This window comes from Echinops telfairi, unplaced genomic scaffold, assembly GCF_000313985.2.
Source record: "Echinops telfairi isolate 266 unplaced genomic scaffold, ASM31398v2 ScPeMD7_5868;HRSCAF=6743_0, whole genome shotgun sequence".
NCBI lineage: Eukaryota > Metazoa > Chordata > Mammalia > Afrosoricida > Tenrecidae > Echinops > Echinops telfairi.
Window position 1 is genome coordinate 7,387,630 of NW_022109767.1, and position 19,985 is coordinate 7,407,614.

A 19,985-nucleotide genomic window follows, 5' to 3' on the forward strand; every position below is an offset into this window, starting at 1 on the left:
TTCTACCTGCCTACCTCGTATTTATAAAAGGAACTTTTCTCTTACCAGGAGATAATCATATCAATGTTTACTTATCTTTCCGAACTTAAAAAGTTGAAATGACAAAAACAAATAATAAATTGAATGAAAATAGGCTTCACTTTAAAAATCATCCTACATATGGGTACATTATTTTCTTATTTTTTCATTTAGTTTGAATTGCCCTGCAGTCATTAAATTAATCATCATATTTATCTGGATTTGAATAGACACTTGTACACTATCAGTTGGACCAAGTCACTTGGTGGGTAAGAGTGTATAAAATACCTTAATATTTGCATTGAGATGCATTTGTCTTTAGATTGATAGTTACTAATCAGAAAGCCTCCTCAGATTATAGCTTTATTATGAATTACATGTGTGTTTAAAATGCTTGACCTTGTACTGCTGTGTTTTTGGCCAACTTAAAGATGTATAATAAAGCAAAAAAGCATTTTAAAAGAAAAAACATACCAATGATTTTAGGCATTACAAAATTTTTTTTCTTTCAGGCATTTTAAAAACAGCTTTATTGAAACACAATTTACATACCAAACATACGTGCCTTTCAAGTTCTCAATTAAATGGGGGTTTGGTTTGGTTTTGCTTTTACTATCTCCAGAGCTGTGCAACCAGCGCCACTTTAGGATCTTGAGCTAACTGTAGAATACTTACATTCTAAAAGCAGCCCTCAGCTCATTCGTAGTCACTGCCCTTCAGGCCAGACTCCCTGCCTGCCCACTCCTAAGTAACCACCACCGACTCTTTGTCCATACATGTGTCTATTTTGAACATTTCAGATAAATGAAATCATATAACCTGTAGCCGTTTGTGGCGCCCTCCCTTCTGGTACAAGAGTCCTTCATGTTGAAGCATGTATGCATTTCTTTGCAAAACAAGCAATAAAAGGTAGTGACTTAGTATTTTTGTGTGTGTGTGTGTGTGACTTAGTATTTACTAAATATATCATGTCATTATATTGTCAAGCTTTTCCAAATGTTCTAAATATTACTCACTTGAGCAACACATTAAAGCCAGCATTATAGGTAAGTATGGATCATCATAACCCAGTCAACCGCATATGGTATGATTTGTTGGGTTCATGTAAGATCTTATAAATAATTACAACTAATTCCTTTAAAAACAACAGCCACAACAACTGGTCTTAAAATGACAAGAACAGGGCTCAGAAAGGATAATGATGTTACAGTTTGTTCTAGACTTTTTTCTACCCCCAGGCAGTTAGTAGCTCTATTCTCAATGCAGAACACAGGGGACTCTGGATTTCAACCTGTGCTGGTCTCCCAGTCCTGCAATCACAGCCCACACACTCCGCCAGGAGCTTCTTGTTGTTCGTAGGCGCCATTGAATCGGTTCCGATTCATCGGGACCCTGTGTATAACAGAAGGAAACACGGTCCACTGCTGCCCCGCGGTCCACTGCTGTCCCACCCTCACAGGCATGGCATGTTTTGTTTCTCTTTACATCTCTATCTCCGTCCCTAGTGCTTAAGGACTCTGGTTACAATGACATGAATGATCGAATGACTCCACCAATGATCAGACGGCTCATCGCCATGCCATAGATGGCACCAGGTCTCCTTCTCGCCATGATAGCTCTCCCTGCCACCAAGTCCATGCCGACTCATGGCAACCCTACAGGACAGGGTAGAACCGCTCCAGGGAGTTTCCGAAAGACAGTGGAACGCCCCGACTTTCTCTTGAGGAGCAGCTGGTGGTTTTCAATTATTGACCTTGGCCTAACCACTACGCCACCGCACACATGTTAGAAATACCTGGATTACTATTTCTAATCGGTCTGTGGAAGCCTGTCTGGCATTTTCCTAAATCTTCTGGCATCCCTCTCTGCGGAAGTATTAGGTATATCCCTGTCTAGTTAAATCAGGAGTGGCCACTGCCTTGCTAAGACCAGTGAAGTGTGGGCAGAAAGGGCAGGTGCTACTTCGGAGGCGAAGCTTTAAAAAGTTCTCTGTGCGTGCCCCACAGTCCCCTTCCAAGTCTGAATCCTGGACTGGAGACACCTTGAATAGAATATCAGCCAATACCAGCCAAATTGATTTTCACTGTTATAAGTGTATTAGGGCCCGGGCGGTATAGTGGTTACATGCTGGGCTGCAATCCGCAAGGTCTGCAGTTCAAATTCAGCAGCAGCTCCTTGCGAGCATGACTGGACTTTCTACTCCCATAAAGTTACGGTGTTGGAAACCCATAGCCGGTGGCTGTGAGTCAGCTTACTCCATGGCAGTGACTTGGGTTTGGTTCTGGAAGTTTATAGAAGGCTACGATTTACAGTGGAGGCCTCAAATCCACTTTCAAGCCTCCGAGTGGATTCACTTCCATTTCATTACTTCTGACCATGAGCTCGCAATGTGAATAGCTTTCCCCCAAGCAGAGTAGATTAGTCTGTGTGTTACTACCACTCCCCCAGCCAGTCAGGGAGGGGCAGGCTAGCACTTAGGCACCTGCCTGGGTGTGCCCTTGATGGAATTTAGGGTACTAGGATCTAAATGAGGAGCAATGGTGGCCGAGGGGGTTACACATTGAGCTGCTAGCCACCAGGTCAGCAACTGCAGCTTGGGCAGAAGAGTAGGCTGGCTACTGCTGTAAAGATTTCAAGGCTCAGAAACTCACAGGAGCAGATCCACTCTGTCCTATAGGGTCTATATGAGTGGGAATTGGCTTGATGGCAGTTGAGTGTCCTTGAGGGTCCACAAGATTGCAGGTCGGATCCTAGCTGCCTTAGACGGAGGGTTCTGAACCAAGCTCACAAACTCTTCAATCTAGCATAATACACTGGTCCCAGTCATGGTTCATTCCTGCTTCAGCAGTCCCGCCTGGGCCTCTGATGTACTGAGCTGATGACAGTTACGTCTTTGTGCCAGTTTCCCTTGCATTCTTACGTCCTCTGCTAGGGGCCAGTTTCTATAAATCCTTGGACACCATTACGGCCTCCTGTCCCTCCTCTGGGTGCATTGTCTTTGTCTAATTCAAGACTTCATAAAGCTGTACCCATCAAGCGTAGGAACAATTGTGAGGGTGCAAAAAGACTGGTGGCATTTTGTTTTGTTGTGCATAGGTTTTCTATACGCCCGAGCTGATGAGACGTCACCTAACGACAACAGCACAGCAGCACTTATATTTTAATTTGGGGGTCTCTTTCTCCCCTACAACATAGGTCACTGTGATTTGGGGTGTCATCTGCTTTACATCTCAACCTACTCGATCCTAAATATGTTTTCATTTTATGAAACGAAAAGAAAAAGAGAAAGATCGTTAAAGTAATAGAGCAATAGCCTGAAATCAGTAACTGAGGGAAATCGAGTTTAGAAGCTAAATCTCTAAGTCTACAGAGTCCCTTTTTGTAATCAATTTTCAGGAAACACTAAGCGTATCTATCAATGGCAATGGCAGAACAGCAAAGGAAGGGGTGAACTGCTTAATGGGCACCACGGGGTTCCATCAACTTTGAATTGTTTCATGGTACAAAAGCGAAGGCAAATCTCAAATAAAATGCAAGGAGACCATTTCGAAAGTCTTAATGGGGACAAGACAAGGCACATCAGAAGGTCATAATAGTATCAGGGGTTTGCAGAGATTCCGCATCGGAGGACAAAGGAAACTGTTAACAAGATCATGGCTGGTGGGTAGATGGGTGCATGAGTTACAGGTAGGACTACAGAAGCAGAAATGGGAGCCAATGATTGGAACAAGCAGGTTATGTTTGACAGAGAGCTTAGGAGAGTGGTTCAGGGCCCTCCATCAGACCAAGGAGGTCAGGCTGGGCTCATGACCATGTGATACTAGCACTCCAATTTCCACTGAAGGTATTCCTTGGCATGTCCACAATGGCTACTCCAGTTCTCCAGAACCAGCGAGGGGGACCACAGGAACCTGTTAGGTAGCTAGATTTAGCGATGGGGTTGTCCCGTCCATGCCTGCAAAGGCCCCCCATAGAGGAGGTTGAAAAGAAATCAGGCAACCATTGAACACCTCTGAAGACCCCAAACTGAGCATGCTCATACGCAAGCCCCCAAGCCAGGTGGGAGGTACACCTGGATGGTCCAAACTAGGCCCAGGCTCATGACGTCACCCAGGTGGGCTTAACTGAGCCAATGGGATCAACCGATACTATCAACCACACCTCCCCAGCCAGAGGTTTGAAATATCCTGGCTGTGGGAAGGCCTCGCTCTCGCTCTCTTACCCTGCTCCTGGTCAGAGGGTAAGGGTCTCCCTCCCCCCTCTGTGGGGGGTGCACATGGGCCCACCCCAGGCCTACTTGAGGCCCACAGTTTCTGGGCTCACATGCTCTTAGCCTTTAGGATTCTTAGGCTTCTGGCCTCCTGGGAACCCCCCCAAGATCTGCATATGTGGGTGCACTTTTCCACATGGTTGTTCGTACCCAGCTGTGAACCCCAGCACTGCTTCCACACAGCTTGGCATGCTTCCCAGGGATAGTGGGTACCCTTTTGAGACGGTAAAGCCTGACAATGTCCTGTCCTTCATTGGGCAGGGTTACACTTGGATGACAAAGCAGGCTTGGGCTTGAATTCTTTTATCATGGGAAGCCATGACCCAAGGTCTTACCCACTGGAGAAACTTAGCAAACCCACACTCTAATGCACTCTGCTTGACGGCTAAGAAATTCATGCCGCTGGCTAGTGGTTAGAAGGACTTCAATAGAGGCTGAATTTATTTGAAAACTTACAGATTTAAGGCTTCCACCATAAAGCATAGCCTTTTGCAGATTTAGTGCCCAGAAATTTAAGCTCTAATACAGTCCAGGCATATTGCAATAGGCAACATATTATCCACTCTGGGTGTTCCATTAAAACACAAGGATTGTAGATTTTATAGTTCAGTGTACTATCATATCAGTTCTCCCTGTTTCTTTTTAGTTTAATAATATCTGTTTGTATTTAAAAGTGAATTTGGGGAAAATAAATACATTTGGGACCCACTTATGATATCGACTGCTCCAAACTTTGCTGGAATCATGTTAAAGAGAGAATTGCTCATTTGAGGCTTAATCTATCAGGTTGAATCTATTACTCCTTGCCTTTAGGAAAGCGATGTATAAAATAATTGATGAACCTAAAATACTTTGGGGGCGGGGGGTGGGAGGGAGCACATTGTTAAAAAAAAAAAATGAATGCATTCTGCTCTTATAAAACAAATGCATATTCATTTATGAAATTTGGGAGAATAGAAAAAACTGAATATGAAAAACTAATTGACCAAAACAATCATTGTTACAAAAAACACTTATTAATTTAATCTTGAAACAACTGAATTATAAAATTATATCTTATATTGTCTAATGGTTTAAGAAAAGTGAAATGATTTTCAAAGGTCAAAATAATATACGAATAATATTTCTTGACAATACATCATCCAAAATGAGCTCAATTTCTTCCAAAAGGGTGGGGTGTGGGGGAGGGGGGGGACACCACCTTTCTTTTAAGCAGGATCCAAATCACCCAGGCACTTATACTCAAGTGGCTCACAAAGCTTCCTAATTAGCATAACAGGAGAGAGAAATCTGAATATGAAAACAGCAAACAAAAGAGAATCAGAGCTAAGAATCAGCAAAACATCTCAGAACCTTTCCTGAGGAAATTACTACCATTAGAGTAATGCTTTCTCTGGAGCCACGATGAGGGAATTGAGACAATAAATAGACATGAAAGGGGAAACATTTCTTTGTTCAAAGAGAAAATAGAAACTGAGATTGGGAGTAAAAAACGAATTGGAGGGAAGGGCAACTCCCTCTCCCCATCCCCCACACTTTATTCTATATAAGAGAATTCTTTCAAGTCCTTTGTAAGCTGAGTTGTTAAACACAGTGACCAGGGCCGCTAGTTGAGAGGCCGGAGGTTGGGCTCCACCAGAGCCTGGGGGAAAAGACCTAATGATTTACAACTTGTACTACGACTGAGATTTTTAAAGCATTTAGCTTATGGAAAGTTGCTCTGAGGGTCCGAACTCCATTTTGAGCCTCAACAAAGGTCCAGGCAGCATTTGAGTTCTTTCTGACCACAAAACCAGCAATGCGGCTCATCTTTAGACACATCGGGGGCAAATCTTCAGAGCAGCCATTTATTTCCCCTTGGCTTACAGGAAGAGCTGGAGAAACTGCCTCCGCGTGTCCTTCAAAATGCATGGAGCCAGGTGGTCTAAGCGCCCATGTCTATGGTAAACGGATTGTTAACATGGGGCTAAGCTGAATTGATGGGGGAAGAGTCTCTTCAATGAATGGTGCTTGGAAATTTTATTTACATATGCAGGAATATGAAACAGGCTCTGTAGCCCATATCAAATGCAAAATCAATTAAGAACCAAAACATTGGATCTAGAACAATAAAATTTTTAGAAGAGAATACACGAGCAATCGGGCCTACCTGTTAATAAATTATTATCAACAATAACAACAAAAGGGCACAAATAAACCAGTTAAATGAGACCTCACAAAAATCAAAGATGACTTTACTACTGGGAGAGTATCATCAGGAACCATATCACCACTTTAAAATAATCTAACAACCAAGATACACATAAGATTTCAACAACAAAAACAACAAATAACCCATTCATTAAATGGAGAAAGGATGAGAATCAACATTTCATAAAAGAATATCCTCTTATGTCTATCAAATACATGAAAATATGCTCAACATCATTAGTCATCAGCGAGATGCAAATCAAAGCCACAGAAAAAATACTGTGTTACCATCACTAGGATAGCTAAGATGAAAACACACACACAGAAAATAACAAGTGCTAGCGAGGATGTTAGGAAACAAGCGAGGATGTTAGGAAACATCCTACTGTGTGTGAAAATTCAAACAGGCATAGCTGTTACAGAATCCCATAGCAGTTAATAAACAACTGAAAATAGAATGAGCATGTGACCCAGGAATTCCATTGCTAGATATACACTCCAAACACTTAAAAGCAGAGATCCAAGGCAAGGTGTGCACATCAATGTCTACTGTAGCACTATTCACAATGGCCAAAAACCAGAACAGAACTTCACGTGTTCTTGGCGTCCGACCTATCTAGAGCCATGGAAGTTGGATGAAGTCTTGAAATGGTTGTTCAGGGATCACCTTTGAACCTTAAACCAGAAATACATCCTCTGAAGTCTTAAAACCAGACAATAATTTAGCTTAACTAGTAAAGAACTTCTGCCTTGAATACTTTGCTATTTTGAGACTGGTTGGGATTATTTTTCACCAGAGTTGGGAGGTATTTTTCCCAATCCTTAAAACTGCTCTCTCTCGGTAGGGGCCTCAGGCTCAACCCCCTTTCACTTACTCCCTCACTCTTTAGTACATCTTCAGGTCCCCAAGAAAGGATAGGTGAAGCTACCCTTTCCAAAAGCAACAATGTGCCACCAGCTGATACCAGGAGCCACTAGTGGAGCCTGATGGTGGATTCATTCAGCTGACCTGATTCATTTACCTCTGCAACCACCAGCCTGTGACCCCTCCCCTGCTTCGTCATCCTACTTTCTGTTCGCAGGCGGCTCCCAGGGCTACATGAGTCATTCAAGAGGAGCCTGACTTGAAATGGACTAGATGTACCTGCCTCTACACCTGTGCAGGCCGTTGCTTCACACAAATCTCTTTCTATAACCTTGCACAAACAGATACCAGGGTCCCTTGGCTTGCTTCTCTAGAGAACCCAACTGCACACTGTGTCCTCAGGTACAGCTCCGCCTCAGATTATTTCTAGCTGATTTCTGCACTGGGAATTTGAAGATTACACTCCCATTTCTTATAAAAGAGAATTTTTAATGGACACTAAACAAAATACAGTGTCTCATCATTTACAAATATGAAAGAAAGACAAACTATAAATATGAGTATTACTAAATCACAGGAGCCTGAAATTAAAAGATAAACAATATGCAAATCAGTTGACAAATGCAAGGCCCTATGCTAATATTTATGCTAACAGCCCAGGCTTGTCTTACTTTTCCTGTCCAAATAGGGTATTTTCTAAATAGGTAAATTAAAACTTTACATTCCTAAATAAAAGCTCTACATTCGTGAGCCATTTTACTAGTCATGCTCCTAAAACAATCAATTATAAAAGAAAGATGAAATTCATTTTAGTTAGCCACTGAAATTGAAAATGTGCAAGAAGAAAAATTCCCAGTCTATTTCAAAGAAGACATGTGACACTTCATCAATCAGCAATAAAACCCTGAGTTCATAGCCCAGAGAGTCTACCAAAACCTGTTCATGTCAAATATAGCTCAACTAACATCTGTATCCTGTTTATGTTTTCACAGAGTATTTTGCATTACTAGATATAATTATGTATTTCAGCAGTATGAAAAAGTATAACATATCTAGCCTTCTCTGGTCCCATCTGGATGTAATAAAAGAATCACATTTTGAAAAGGCAAGACTGTGAAAGGAAGCGTCGTCTACCTTTAATCATAGGAGAAACAGCTGATTGCCCTTTTTTCCCTCCACGGGGCACCTCCTCATACATTTTAAGAAAAACACTAGCCACATGTGAAGCCTCGAATCAGTGCGGCATCTGAAGAGCCACAAATTGGTGGACTCTGTTTCAAGCTGACTGCACAGAACAGCCCACGCAAAGCTGAAACTTCGCAACATCGTATGTGTCGTGCTTTTGATTCTATTACGGAGTAGCTGGGCCGCCACATCTGTGAGACATTAAAACAGCTCAAGCAGTGGTCAGTCAATGTTTTAGTATTTTCTTTTCTAGAACCATGTGTTTTTTGTACTTGATACGTCTCGGCACTCTCACATTTGACACTTCATTTCATGTCTGAATCATCAGGGACTTCTGTAGTTCCTCTTCTTTGACTCAGCGATAATTCATTAGATTATTAATTAGATCTATAGCACATATATTCACTAGTTTTAAGTGACTTACAAAAATGATATAGTGAAATCAAATTCCCCTCTCATCTTTTCACATACAAAGACACAAAGATCTAAATGCTTAGGTAACATGCTTAAGGTCAGAGCTCTAAAGGGGTAGAATTAGGGATAGAGCCAAGGTCTTCAAACTTTCAAGCTTGAAGTATAATCTGTACCTTTATAATATAGATTTCATTAAAATATACCAAAGTGAATTCTAACAGAATAGATGGCTCCATGGTTCTAGCTAAAATTACTGAAACATATCTACTATAAACAGCACACCTATATCTGAATTTTTCCATTCTCTTGAGTAGGCATTGGAGGGAAAACAGAAAACAACAAAAATAATCCACCAATTAACAACAAACATTTTCCTCTGAAAAAATGGTGTTCTTTTATTAGAAAGCTCTGAGGGTGAATGGAGTGATTGAGAATCTGCTAACTCAGACTTGTATCGTACACTCTTGTGAACACACCAATACAATAATCGATCCATCCAGTTGGGAGGACAACACAATAAGGATAGAGCAGCAAAATGCTGGTGATAACACTTCCAAATCTGTGTTTACTTATTTCCATGACAGTAAAACGATGCGCTGAAGATTCAAACTAACTCAGAATTCTGGGAATTGAAGGCTCTTAAACTGCCAATATTTCCCTGTGGTTTATTATATGTTCTAGAGCCGATCCAGGAGCTCTCTATATAGAGAGAGTATATATAAGAGTTGGGCTAGCCACTCCATGGCAGAAAGGCGAGGCTGTCTACTGCTGTAAAGAGATATAGTCTCGGCAACCCACATCCGATAGTTCTACCATCCGATAGTGGGTATCTGAGTCAGAATCATTGGCAGGGAGAGTTCATGTAGATACACTATTAATTTCAAGTGTGATGATCTTCGCTAAAAGTAAAGCAGCATCAGAAGCAAACATCCCCTTTTTGAGCATGGGGTGCCACACATCCATTCATTGGACGTCGGGACGAAGCCGCAGACAGCTCCCAGCAGAGTGGAGGGGAGAGCCCCCCACCAAAAACAAATACCAGGACATTTCTGTGATTCCAGAGCAACAGCAGTTTCAACACAAATGATGGTGACCGAGCAGTGTGCATTTTCTCCTGGAGGATAAATAATAGAACGATGTTTGATTGGATTTTTAATATAAGAAGTAACTTAGTATTCTATTTTAAAGGAGGAAAGGAACTGATGGTAGCCGGTGAAATGAAATGTACGTCTGCCATGTTTGGGGGGTGCTCTGCAGTTCTGTGCACCCAATGAAGTGTCTATTTTAATCTATAAAACTCCATCGGGAGCTTCGATTACTCATGGTCTTTTGCAGTCAATACTATGTTCGTTACAAAACTTCATGCCAGCTGGAAGATATATATAAGGGTAGGGATGGTATTCACTCAACCTATTGCTGTCTCCTTGTGGGCATGGCCTTCTCATAAGAAGGGGCCTGGGGATATCTCTCACCTTCCTTTCTCTCCCCCCCTCCCCCATCTCTCTGCCTTAACCTTCCTACTGGCTGACCCTGATTGCTGCCAGAGCTCAGTGATGCTTCCAGTGCCACTGGATCCACAGGACTCTGCACCCACCAACCTGTGCTATTCCTACCCTATTCTGAATCTTTGCATGTGGCTGCATGAGTCTGAAGAGGGTCTGAGGACTTGAGTCGGGGTGGGCTGGGATGCTTTCTTGATATAGAATTGCTTCTTGATATAAAGCTCTTTCTTATACATACATGAGTGTCACTGGATTTGTTTCTCTAGTCAAAAGCTTTACTCAGGCCAATGGCACCTTAAGTGATGAGCGGCACCTTTGACGCAGGCTGCAAAAGTAAGAAAGTTGACCCCATCTCATCCGGGAAGGGCCTGACTAATAGAGAAGCAGTCCATTTCCAGGCACATACTACTGGCATCAGTGGGAATGGCCGAGTGAGGACTCCCGAGAGACTGCTCTATACAAACAATGCTGACGCTGGCTAAAAGGGTCAGGAGCAACTTTCTCTCGTCTCTGGGAACTAAAGACTTGCAGCACTCTGAAGAGAGCTTATTCGAGAAAATTGGCTGAATCACAGTAAGAACAGTGAGCTTTGGGGCATTTTCAAGTTGATGTAGTCCCACCTCACCTTCCCCAGCTCCCATAACTACCTTGAACACCTGGATTCCCGGTGACAATCAGCATTCCCCCCAGTCACTGGAGGCCGAATATGGTCGGAGCTCCTGCAGGCCCCCATTCTTAGAAGAATGTCAAGATCGGACGCATCCCCTGGTTCCCTGGGAGACTACAGCTGCAAAGCTTGAGTCTGTTTAACCTGACGTGGTCCTTCCCAGAGAACAGCTCATTGCAAAAAAGATATTGTAAAAACCAGTCAGAAGCAATTGCATGACCACTGCCCAAGATGCAGGCACAACTGGGACAAACTAAAGGCTGACCAAAACTTTAAAAAGAGAAAGCTAGGGACTGCCATGCCCACAGTGCGTTTTGAGAAACACTGACCTGCCTATTCCTAGGAGTCTATAAAGCCACATGCTTATAAACCTTTCTGGGAGTAGAAAGCCTGATCTGTCTCCAGCAGAGCAGTGGGTGCTTTTAAACTGTCTCCCTTTTGGTAGGCAGCTCCATGTGCAACCCGCTACACCACCAGAACTCCTAATGACTGGGAGGAACCATGCCAATAAGATTATTTCTGTAACTCTAACCGGGATTGGTCAGTTTTGCCAGTTCTCTTAGTATAACAGAGCCATCTCAGACAGGGACAGAGAGAATCCTGGGGCCATCCAGAAAGGACCACTACCAGTGGAGTGTGTTTGAGATCCTTGCCTGAAGTCCCAGAGACAGCAGAAGGTGTGGCATGGCAGGTGTGCTACCCAGACCAGAGCCCGGCCCAAAGGACCACACGAGTGAGAGGCGGAGGACCAGGGAGAGATACAGGAGAGGCATGACTGGAGACCAAAGACCGTATCTCTAATGTTTTAAGATCCTGACGTGTGGTAATCTGCTAACTTCGCTAATAAACTCTCATCTTCATGAATACTGTCAGGGAGTTCTGTGTGGCCATTACAACAAATCATCCAATCCACCCAGAGAAGCAGAGTACTGTGGGAAGATTGGCCATGGGCCCCACGCCATTGTCACACATGGACGGTGGGAAGAAGGTACACATCTGTCTGAGAAGCACACAGAATGCCTTTCGGAATGAGGTGGGGAGACTTCATTTCCGCATCCTTTGGACATGCCATCGTGAGGGATCAGTCCCTGGAGAAAAGCATTATGCTTGGTAAGGTAGCGAGCGGGTCAGTGAAAAAGAGAAGGCCCCTCCAAGAGGCAGACGGAGTGACGGAGGGGCTGTAACAATGGCCTCAAGCATAGCACTTCTGAGGATGGTGCAAGACAGGCCAGCGTGCCCTTCTGTTGGGCTGGGGAAGCTATGCGTCAGAACCCGCTTGACAGCACCTAACAACAGAAGAGTAAAAGAAATCAACAAGGACCTTCTGATAAGGGCAAAACACGAAAGCTGAAAATGTAGTAGTAAATCACCGAACTGCCCCTTGCAAGTACCAGGGACTGCTACCAGGACCCATCTGTCTCGGAAGCCCTATGGGCAGAGTGCTCTTTAAGGGCATGGAGGGCAAGACTTCGCACTTGGGACGTGTATCGGGACACCATGCGTGGTCAAGTGGAGGGGCAGCAAAAACCAGGAAGGCCCGTAAGGAGATGGATTGACAGGGGGGCTGCAACAATGGGCTCAGGCGTGGGACCGCTGTGAGGGGGTGCAGGATCGGGCAGTGTCCGCTTCCGTTGTTCATGGGGTCCCTCCGGGTCACAGCTGACTGGGTGGCACCTGACAGCAACAAATCAACGAAGTGATCGCAGCTTCAAATGTCACCCGAGGAGTATGCATGTAGGCTGATATTCCACGTTACAATATACAGCAAAATTTGATATATAGCTTGCTTTTAAAGATTACTTCTTACCTCCGTATATGAGTAGAGAAATTGGTTCATACTATTTTCTCTAATTAAACAATATTCTATCTGTAGCAAGCTTTCCACAGTAATTTTAAATGCACACAGTAATTCAACACTGTATAAAAAGGAAGAGAATAGTTTTCCCAAATTAATAGATAATTGGAGGATACTCAACATTTCTCACAAAATCAGTTTGAATTCCTCTGATGCTAAAAATAATTACATAGAGAACCATTATGTCCATTAAAATCTATTTGATAATGCTGCTACAACCCAAGCAAATAAACTAGCTCTGAGCACAAATCATTTTAAAAACCTTATGCTTCCAATTTGGTACATAAGCAAGCCTTAATGACACTGAAGAATTGTTGGCCTTAAAATTCAAAAGCTCGAACATTTTCATGTGGATTCTTTTTGCAGGAGGCAAAGGACTCGGCGGGGAAAATATCTGAAATGAACTTTGCTTTCTGTAAAACATGCAGGATGCCCCTCAACTTTCCTACGAATCGATAACTTCACTAGTAATCGGTCTGGTCTACACCACGAAATATTTGAAACTGCAGATACCATAGGAAGACCTCAGAACCCAGAACCCAGGGCTGAAGTAGCAATGTCTCTGGTGGCCTTTCATAGATCACGGGAGTAAAGAAATACAGAAAGGATCTTAGAATCAAGCAAAGGGAACTTACAGAGATGACCTTATGTGTGACCTTTCTCTGTGCTCATAGAGGAAAGCCAAGCACAGCTTTGCTCAAGGGTTTGAAAATAACTGACTTCCTACATGAATAAGGAAGACCAGGTGCACAGGTGGTGTTAATTTAGAGTGGGAACTATGCTAATATTGACCTGGGTGATGGGAATCCTTCTCTGTGACACCGAGGAAATCAAGGATTCTGGCCAGTGGTAACTTGGGGTACCTCCTAAGATGTAATTTAAACGAATGCCTTCTTATAAACAGAAATATGTACTAGTATAATAAGAGTTTAAATAGGAACCTTTAGGTGCCACAATTGAAATATGGAAAATCCCCAGGCTTCTCAAGTGTGTTAGAATGAAAGACAACTATCTCCCCACTCCCCACCTATCCATTCACCCGCCTATATTTTAAGGTTCCACCAGATTTATGAAAAGACAAGCACGGAGAGCCAGGCTTCCAGATGCTCAAGGGTGACATCAATTTCTTTAGAAAGGATTTGCTAAAACCTTTGCACCCATCATTTTGACACACATCTTTTCTCTATAGTCTTCTTCCCTTCCCCGGAAAACTGCCCTCTCTTTGGGGTATCAACATCCAAGTCTTACTACATTTCCTGAGCAGTACTTACTAACTTAGGCTAATGGCAAGAGAAAAAAATTATGTGTGTGTGTGTGTGTAGTGGCTGCGAAGTTCGGATGGTTGTGTGTGTGTGTGCGGTGGCTGCAAAGTTCAGATGGTTTATAGTACCAAGTAGCTTCAAGCACTTGCAGATAACCAGTGGAAATGTGCACTTCCACACTGGGCCTGGACCTCCATGCATGCTCTCTACTCAGCTAGAAACTAAACCCAATAGCTGCAGTAGCACCCGGTGGGGAGATCTCCGTGTGCACGATTGACGGCCATGGGGAACGGATGCTAGAGGCACTTCCCATTGGGCTCCCCAAGAAGACAGAGAAGATACTTAGTATTTTTAACATGAAAAAAACTACTCAACAAGGCAGGTTACGGCAATGCTAAAAACGTGTCTACGGTGATAAGCATAAAATAATGTTCTCGATGGAATCACTGGTGGCTGTGAGGAAGCAAGTTGAGGGCAACCTGTTCTGGCTCTCAGTCCTCATAGGTAGATTCACGCGTGCCAAGAGCAGAACTGAGCTCCACGGGACGTCAATGGCTGGTCTGACAAATGCAGATCACCAGGCTTTTCTTACGCAGCCAGCCTCCAACATTTGGGTTAGCAGCTGAGCACATTAACCGTTTGTGCCACCAAAGGACCCTGGTCTGAGATGATGTCTGAGCAAGCATGAGTTTTAGGTTCTTGGATCTGCATATAACCTTGAAGCTTCATCACTGACATTGACAGGGATGAAGGGAAGCTCAGGAGCTGGCAAGGGTCAAAAATCCACAGCCAACCCGGTCAGCCCCCACTCCCGGGAACCCATGTGTCCCAGAGGGGAATTCTTCTATAGGGAATTCTGACTGTAATCTTGATGGGGGCAGGTCACCAGGCCAGTCTTCCCTGGAGCTGCTGGGTGGGTCTGAACTGACAATCTATGGTTGGTAGATGAACCGTTTGTGTTCCCCGATGTCCACGTTCCTAACGGGCTGCTGAGTTCAGGGAAAGTCTGTCTCTGGACTCTAGAGCACAGGTGAGACTGGGAGCTGAGGGGCACGACGGGAGTGCCACAGGAACTGAGTGCCACAGGGACACATCCTCTGAGACACAAGGATGGCAGAGACTCAAGGTTTGCAGTAGTGAGGCTGGACTGGAGCAGCCTCTTTATTGTTGGAACCCGGGGAGGGGGTGGGGGGAACCTGCCAGGGCACTTAAGCACAGGGGCATCCCCATGTCCTGTGTTCTCATTAGTAGGCCAGTCACAAAACAAGCTGGGCTGCAGAAGGCCTGCCATCCCGCCCCCCCCACCCCAAGGGCCTTCCCCAGCTCTCTGAGCCAGGTTCCCAGTAAAGCTGGAGATGCTCTTTCTACTGCACGAACGCCCTCTCTTCCTCGGTTTCCACATGGACATACACTTCTGTTTCTGCTTTTAGACGGTCCACTGCCCTCTCGCAATCAGCTCCAGAAAGCCAGCTTCACCATGAAGTTCAGAGATGATGAGTGTACACAGCAAGAAGTCAGCGGCAACTGCATGTGCTAAAGGGGCATGTCCCCCAAACGACACATCAATAGCAAGAATGAAGGATTTTTACACCCTTTACATTTCCTTGCTCAAAATTCAATCACCCACCAGGTCCCTCTCGTCTTCAAAATGGGGCGGTAGCAGTACATTCTGTACACAATAGAGAACCGTTCACATTATCTTATCTTATTCTAGAAAATAGAAGCCCCAAGAAAACTTTTTCTTTCTTTCATTTTCTATTTAACACCTCATTTGACCTGTTGAGCTTCGTTAGGAGATTCTGAGCCGCTCTGAGGAAACATAAATAAGCCAGTAGGTATTGAGCGTGCTATCACTTTGAAACTCTAATGCATTTACCAAAAAGTCTGCCAGGCCAAACATGCTATACAAGTTCATAAATTACCATGTAGCAAAAGCCTTGGACAGGAATCCACTGTCATTCAACAGATACATTTCTTTTCCTACACAGGTAATTAAAGCAGAATGTAAGGTATCTTTTATTAGAAGAAACTATTCACAAATCAAGAGTAGCTGGAAGCTGATGTGCTGCACTGATCAGAGATTTCCAAACCTGAAACAAATGGATTTGTGAGAGTATCGCTCTTTGTGATTAATTTTTCAGCGACATGAAACAAAAATCTGGAAAACTGTACGGGTTCCATCAAGGAAAATAAATGTGGTGTGAATAGTAAAGTCAGTAGTGGTATAAAATTCGTACAAAATAATACAAATTTTAGAATATGGAATGTGTTTTATTTGAATATATAGGAGTTCTTAAAAAGGAGCATGTGTGGTACTGATTAATTTACTGGACATTTCTGGATGAAGATATAATTGATACCTGTGACAGGTTTTATGTCAACTCTGGTGGCCCAGGATAATCCCATGATATGACCTCACATAGCATGGTCAACCTCAGGATGCGTCTGCTGTGTAGAAAAGTGACCCTCTTCACCTGGTCACAGCCTAGATATGACTGAGGGAGGTCTTGTTCAGGGAGTGGCCTTATTCTTAGTATAAATCGACAGGGTGGGGAAGCTAGCTCACTCCTGTTGTTGGTTTTGGTTAGCTGCATCTGGTTAGCTGACCTCCTGTCACTTTGCCTGCCAATCCCAGGAGCCATTCACAGACTGCTGACCTTGGATACACTGGCACATCTCAGATTCACAAACTTGGCATCTACCAGCCGGTGGGTCTTCCTGCTCATCAGCATCTACAGCTACAAGGGCAGGAGACTCTTGTAGAGTCAAACTAACCTCTGACACACAGCCGTGAACCAGACTGGACCTACCCATCTCTACCACAATGTGAGCCTCTTCTTGATACACATCTCTTTCTATATACATACCCATACAAGCATCCCTGGTTTGGCTCCGAGAGAACCGCAGTCTGACACGAAGCCCTACAATGCTGAGTAAGATTTCAAAACACGCACATGTCTCTGAAAGGGAGCTAACCCCACTGCTAGCAAGCCAACTCTGACTCATAGAAAACCTAAAGAACTAGGCAGAAATGTCCCATAGATGCAATCTACGGAAAGGACGGGGGTGGCACATTCCGTTAAGTAGTCAGTTGCTAAAAGAAAGGTCAAAAGTTCAAACCCACCAGCAGCTCCGTGGAAGCAAACTATGGCAGTCCCTGGAGAAGGACATCATGCTTGGAAAACTAGAAGGCAGGGAAAAAGAGGAAGGTCCTCGGCGAGATGGATTCCCCTGTGGCTGCAGCAACGGGCCTACACATGAGAACAATGTTGAGGCTGGCACAGGACCGGGGGTGTTTCTTTCTGTCGTACCTAGGGTCCCTATGAGTCAACGGACTTGGCAACACCTAACGTGTCATCATGGCACACCAGAAAGGGAGGATGAGGACAGATAGACAGATGTGTGTTAACAGAGGAGGGGACCTAGAGCGAGTCTGAGAAGGCTTCATGGAAGATGTAGTGCAGCAGAGAGATCATTTTAAAGTCAGTCTGTCCTGGAGACCAGGCCAGCTAGACCTAGGCAGTTCTTTAAGCGTCCTAAGACTTGGCTTCTCAACCATAGAACGAGGACACTAATATCTATGTACCTAAGTAGTGCTGTCAAAAAAACTCAAGGGAAAAGCCCATCACCTTGACATTCCATTCCCAGCAACTTCTGGAAGCCCCTCAGCAGTTGTGATAAGAAGGGAAAGAGAGAACATGCGTGTAAGGAGGTCATCATGGCTGCTTGATGTCACTGCTGTGTGTGTCTGTCCGGCGTCATCTCTGACTCACAGCGAACTTGCAGGGCAGAGTAAAGCTGTCCCCGAGGGCTTCCTAGGCTGAAACCCTCATGGGCGCATACCCCAGGTCTTTTCTCCTGGGGATGGTAAATTTTAACCACTGAACTTTCGGTTTGAAAATAACAAACATACAGTACATTGGACTGACTTTATTAATGTGATGATGGAAGCATACAGGGAAGTTACCAGGGGTTTCTGGTAAATGCTTAGCCGGAGGCACACATCACCAGTCACTAGCCCCATCACATCTTACGGGGTGCATGTGTGTTATTTTTAGTCTCAACACCTTAAATGGGCAATCTACGTATCTCCAGGGGGCCAAGACTTAGCTGTGTCGGTTCAAGAACAATCACATTTACAGTTATTTTTGAAGTGCTCTACTTTCTAAAAGGTCCGAGGTCATTAAAGAGGAACAGTGGCAATGACGTTGGAAATATCAATAGGCCAGCACACATGGGGGAGGTGCTAGCTTTCATTTCTCACATAGGGCATTGTAAGGCGTCCTAGTGGCACAATGCATTTCAAGAGGGGCTACTAACCTCAAGGTTGGTGGTTCAAACCCACCAAGATAAGGCTACCTGCTCCTGTAAGGAGTCACAGTTTGGAAACCCTAAACAGGGTGGCTATGAGTCAGAACGGACTTGATGGCAGTGGGGTCTGGGTTTTTATAGGGCATTATAAGGCTCTCAAGTGGTGTTGTGGGTTGGGCATTAGGCTGATAATTATAGTCACAGGTTCAAACCTACCGGCTAATCCACAAAGAGAAAGATGAGGTGTGGAGCGCTCAGCTCTCATAAAGAGTTAATAGTCTCTGAAACCCTATAGCAATGGATTTGGGCTTTTGCGGGGGGTGGGGGTGGGGTGGGGGGGGGACGACGACAGGGGGACGCGGATTCTATTAGTCAACACACGTAATAGCAAATCATACCTGACAGGTACAAAGGTAAAGTGAATATTTAAGGTGTAAAACAAATGCAGAATATAGAGAAGTTCTCAAAGGATAGGAAAGCAAGGAGATATTTAAATGGAGGCATTTAAAATGTTTATTGTTTATTATGTCAACGGGTTCACTGACTTGATCCTATATTGAAAGGTACCAGTCGATTTAAGGAAGGGGTGAAACATTTTCATTCTAGTTTTCTATGATCATATGTAAAATTTATACAGCATCCCATAAACTCATAGTGATGATTATTTCATTTCAGAGTGTTTTTCACACAGACCTTTGAGAAGCACCACTGACTCCCCCTTGTTCCATATTGTTCTTTTAAATGAAAACAGGGTTTGAGGATGTTCCAAATAGACACTTGACTACATGCCTGCCTAGTAGAGGTTACGAACTCATCACCCTTTCCAGGTGGCACTGTAGGTGAGGCAATGGGCCAACAACCACAAGGTCAGCAATTCAAACCCATCAGCCAGTCTTCCAGAAAACGATGGAGCGCTCTACTCCTTTGCAGGTTTTCGGCCTTGAAAACTCTCACGGGCAGTTCTACTCTGTCCTGAACAGTTGCTATGAGTCAGAGTCCACTTGATGGCAGTGGGTTTGGTTTCGGGGTTTACATCAAGTGCCAAGTCCTGATGATGCTGTGGGCTAGGCATTGGGCTGGAAACTGCAAGTCAGTGGTTCAAACCCCCCAGCCAGCTACTCCATGGGGGAAAATGACACTGTTTGTTGCTGTAAAGATTTACATGGCTGGAACTACGGTAGAATATGATACGTGGTCAGCTGACCTCCCTCTCGACCCATCCTGAATTTGCGCTAGATTTAAATATTTCTCGACAAAAATGTTCCCTGTGGCTTAATTTAATACAGCCAGTGGTCTTTTCTTTCTTCTCTCTCTCTCTCTTTTTGAATAGTTTGATTTTTGTTTTTATTATTTCTGTTATATTTCCAAGTTTTTGAAGCTCAGAAGAAGGCGATGCACAGAGACAATAACTGGCGGAGTAGCTTATTGGGGAGGGGAGGAGAGGGG

General features: G+C 44.1%; 1 protein-coding gene across 1 annotated transcript in view; it reads right to left on the reverse strand.

Annotated features, from left to right (window-relative positions):
- The window catches only part of CDKAL1 (CDK5 regulatory subunit associated protein 1 like 1), a 768,993-nt gene that overhangs the window by 278,144 nt on the left and 470,864 nt on the right, over positions 1-19,985 (reverse strand). The window lies entirely within an intron of this gene.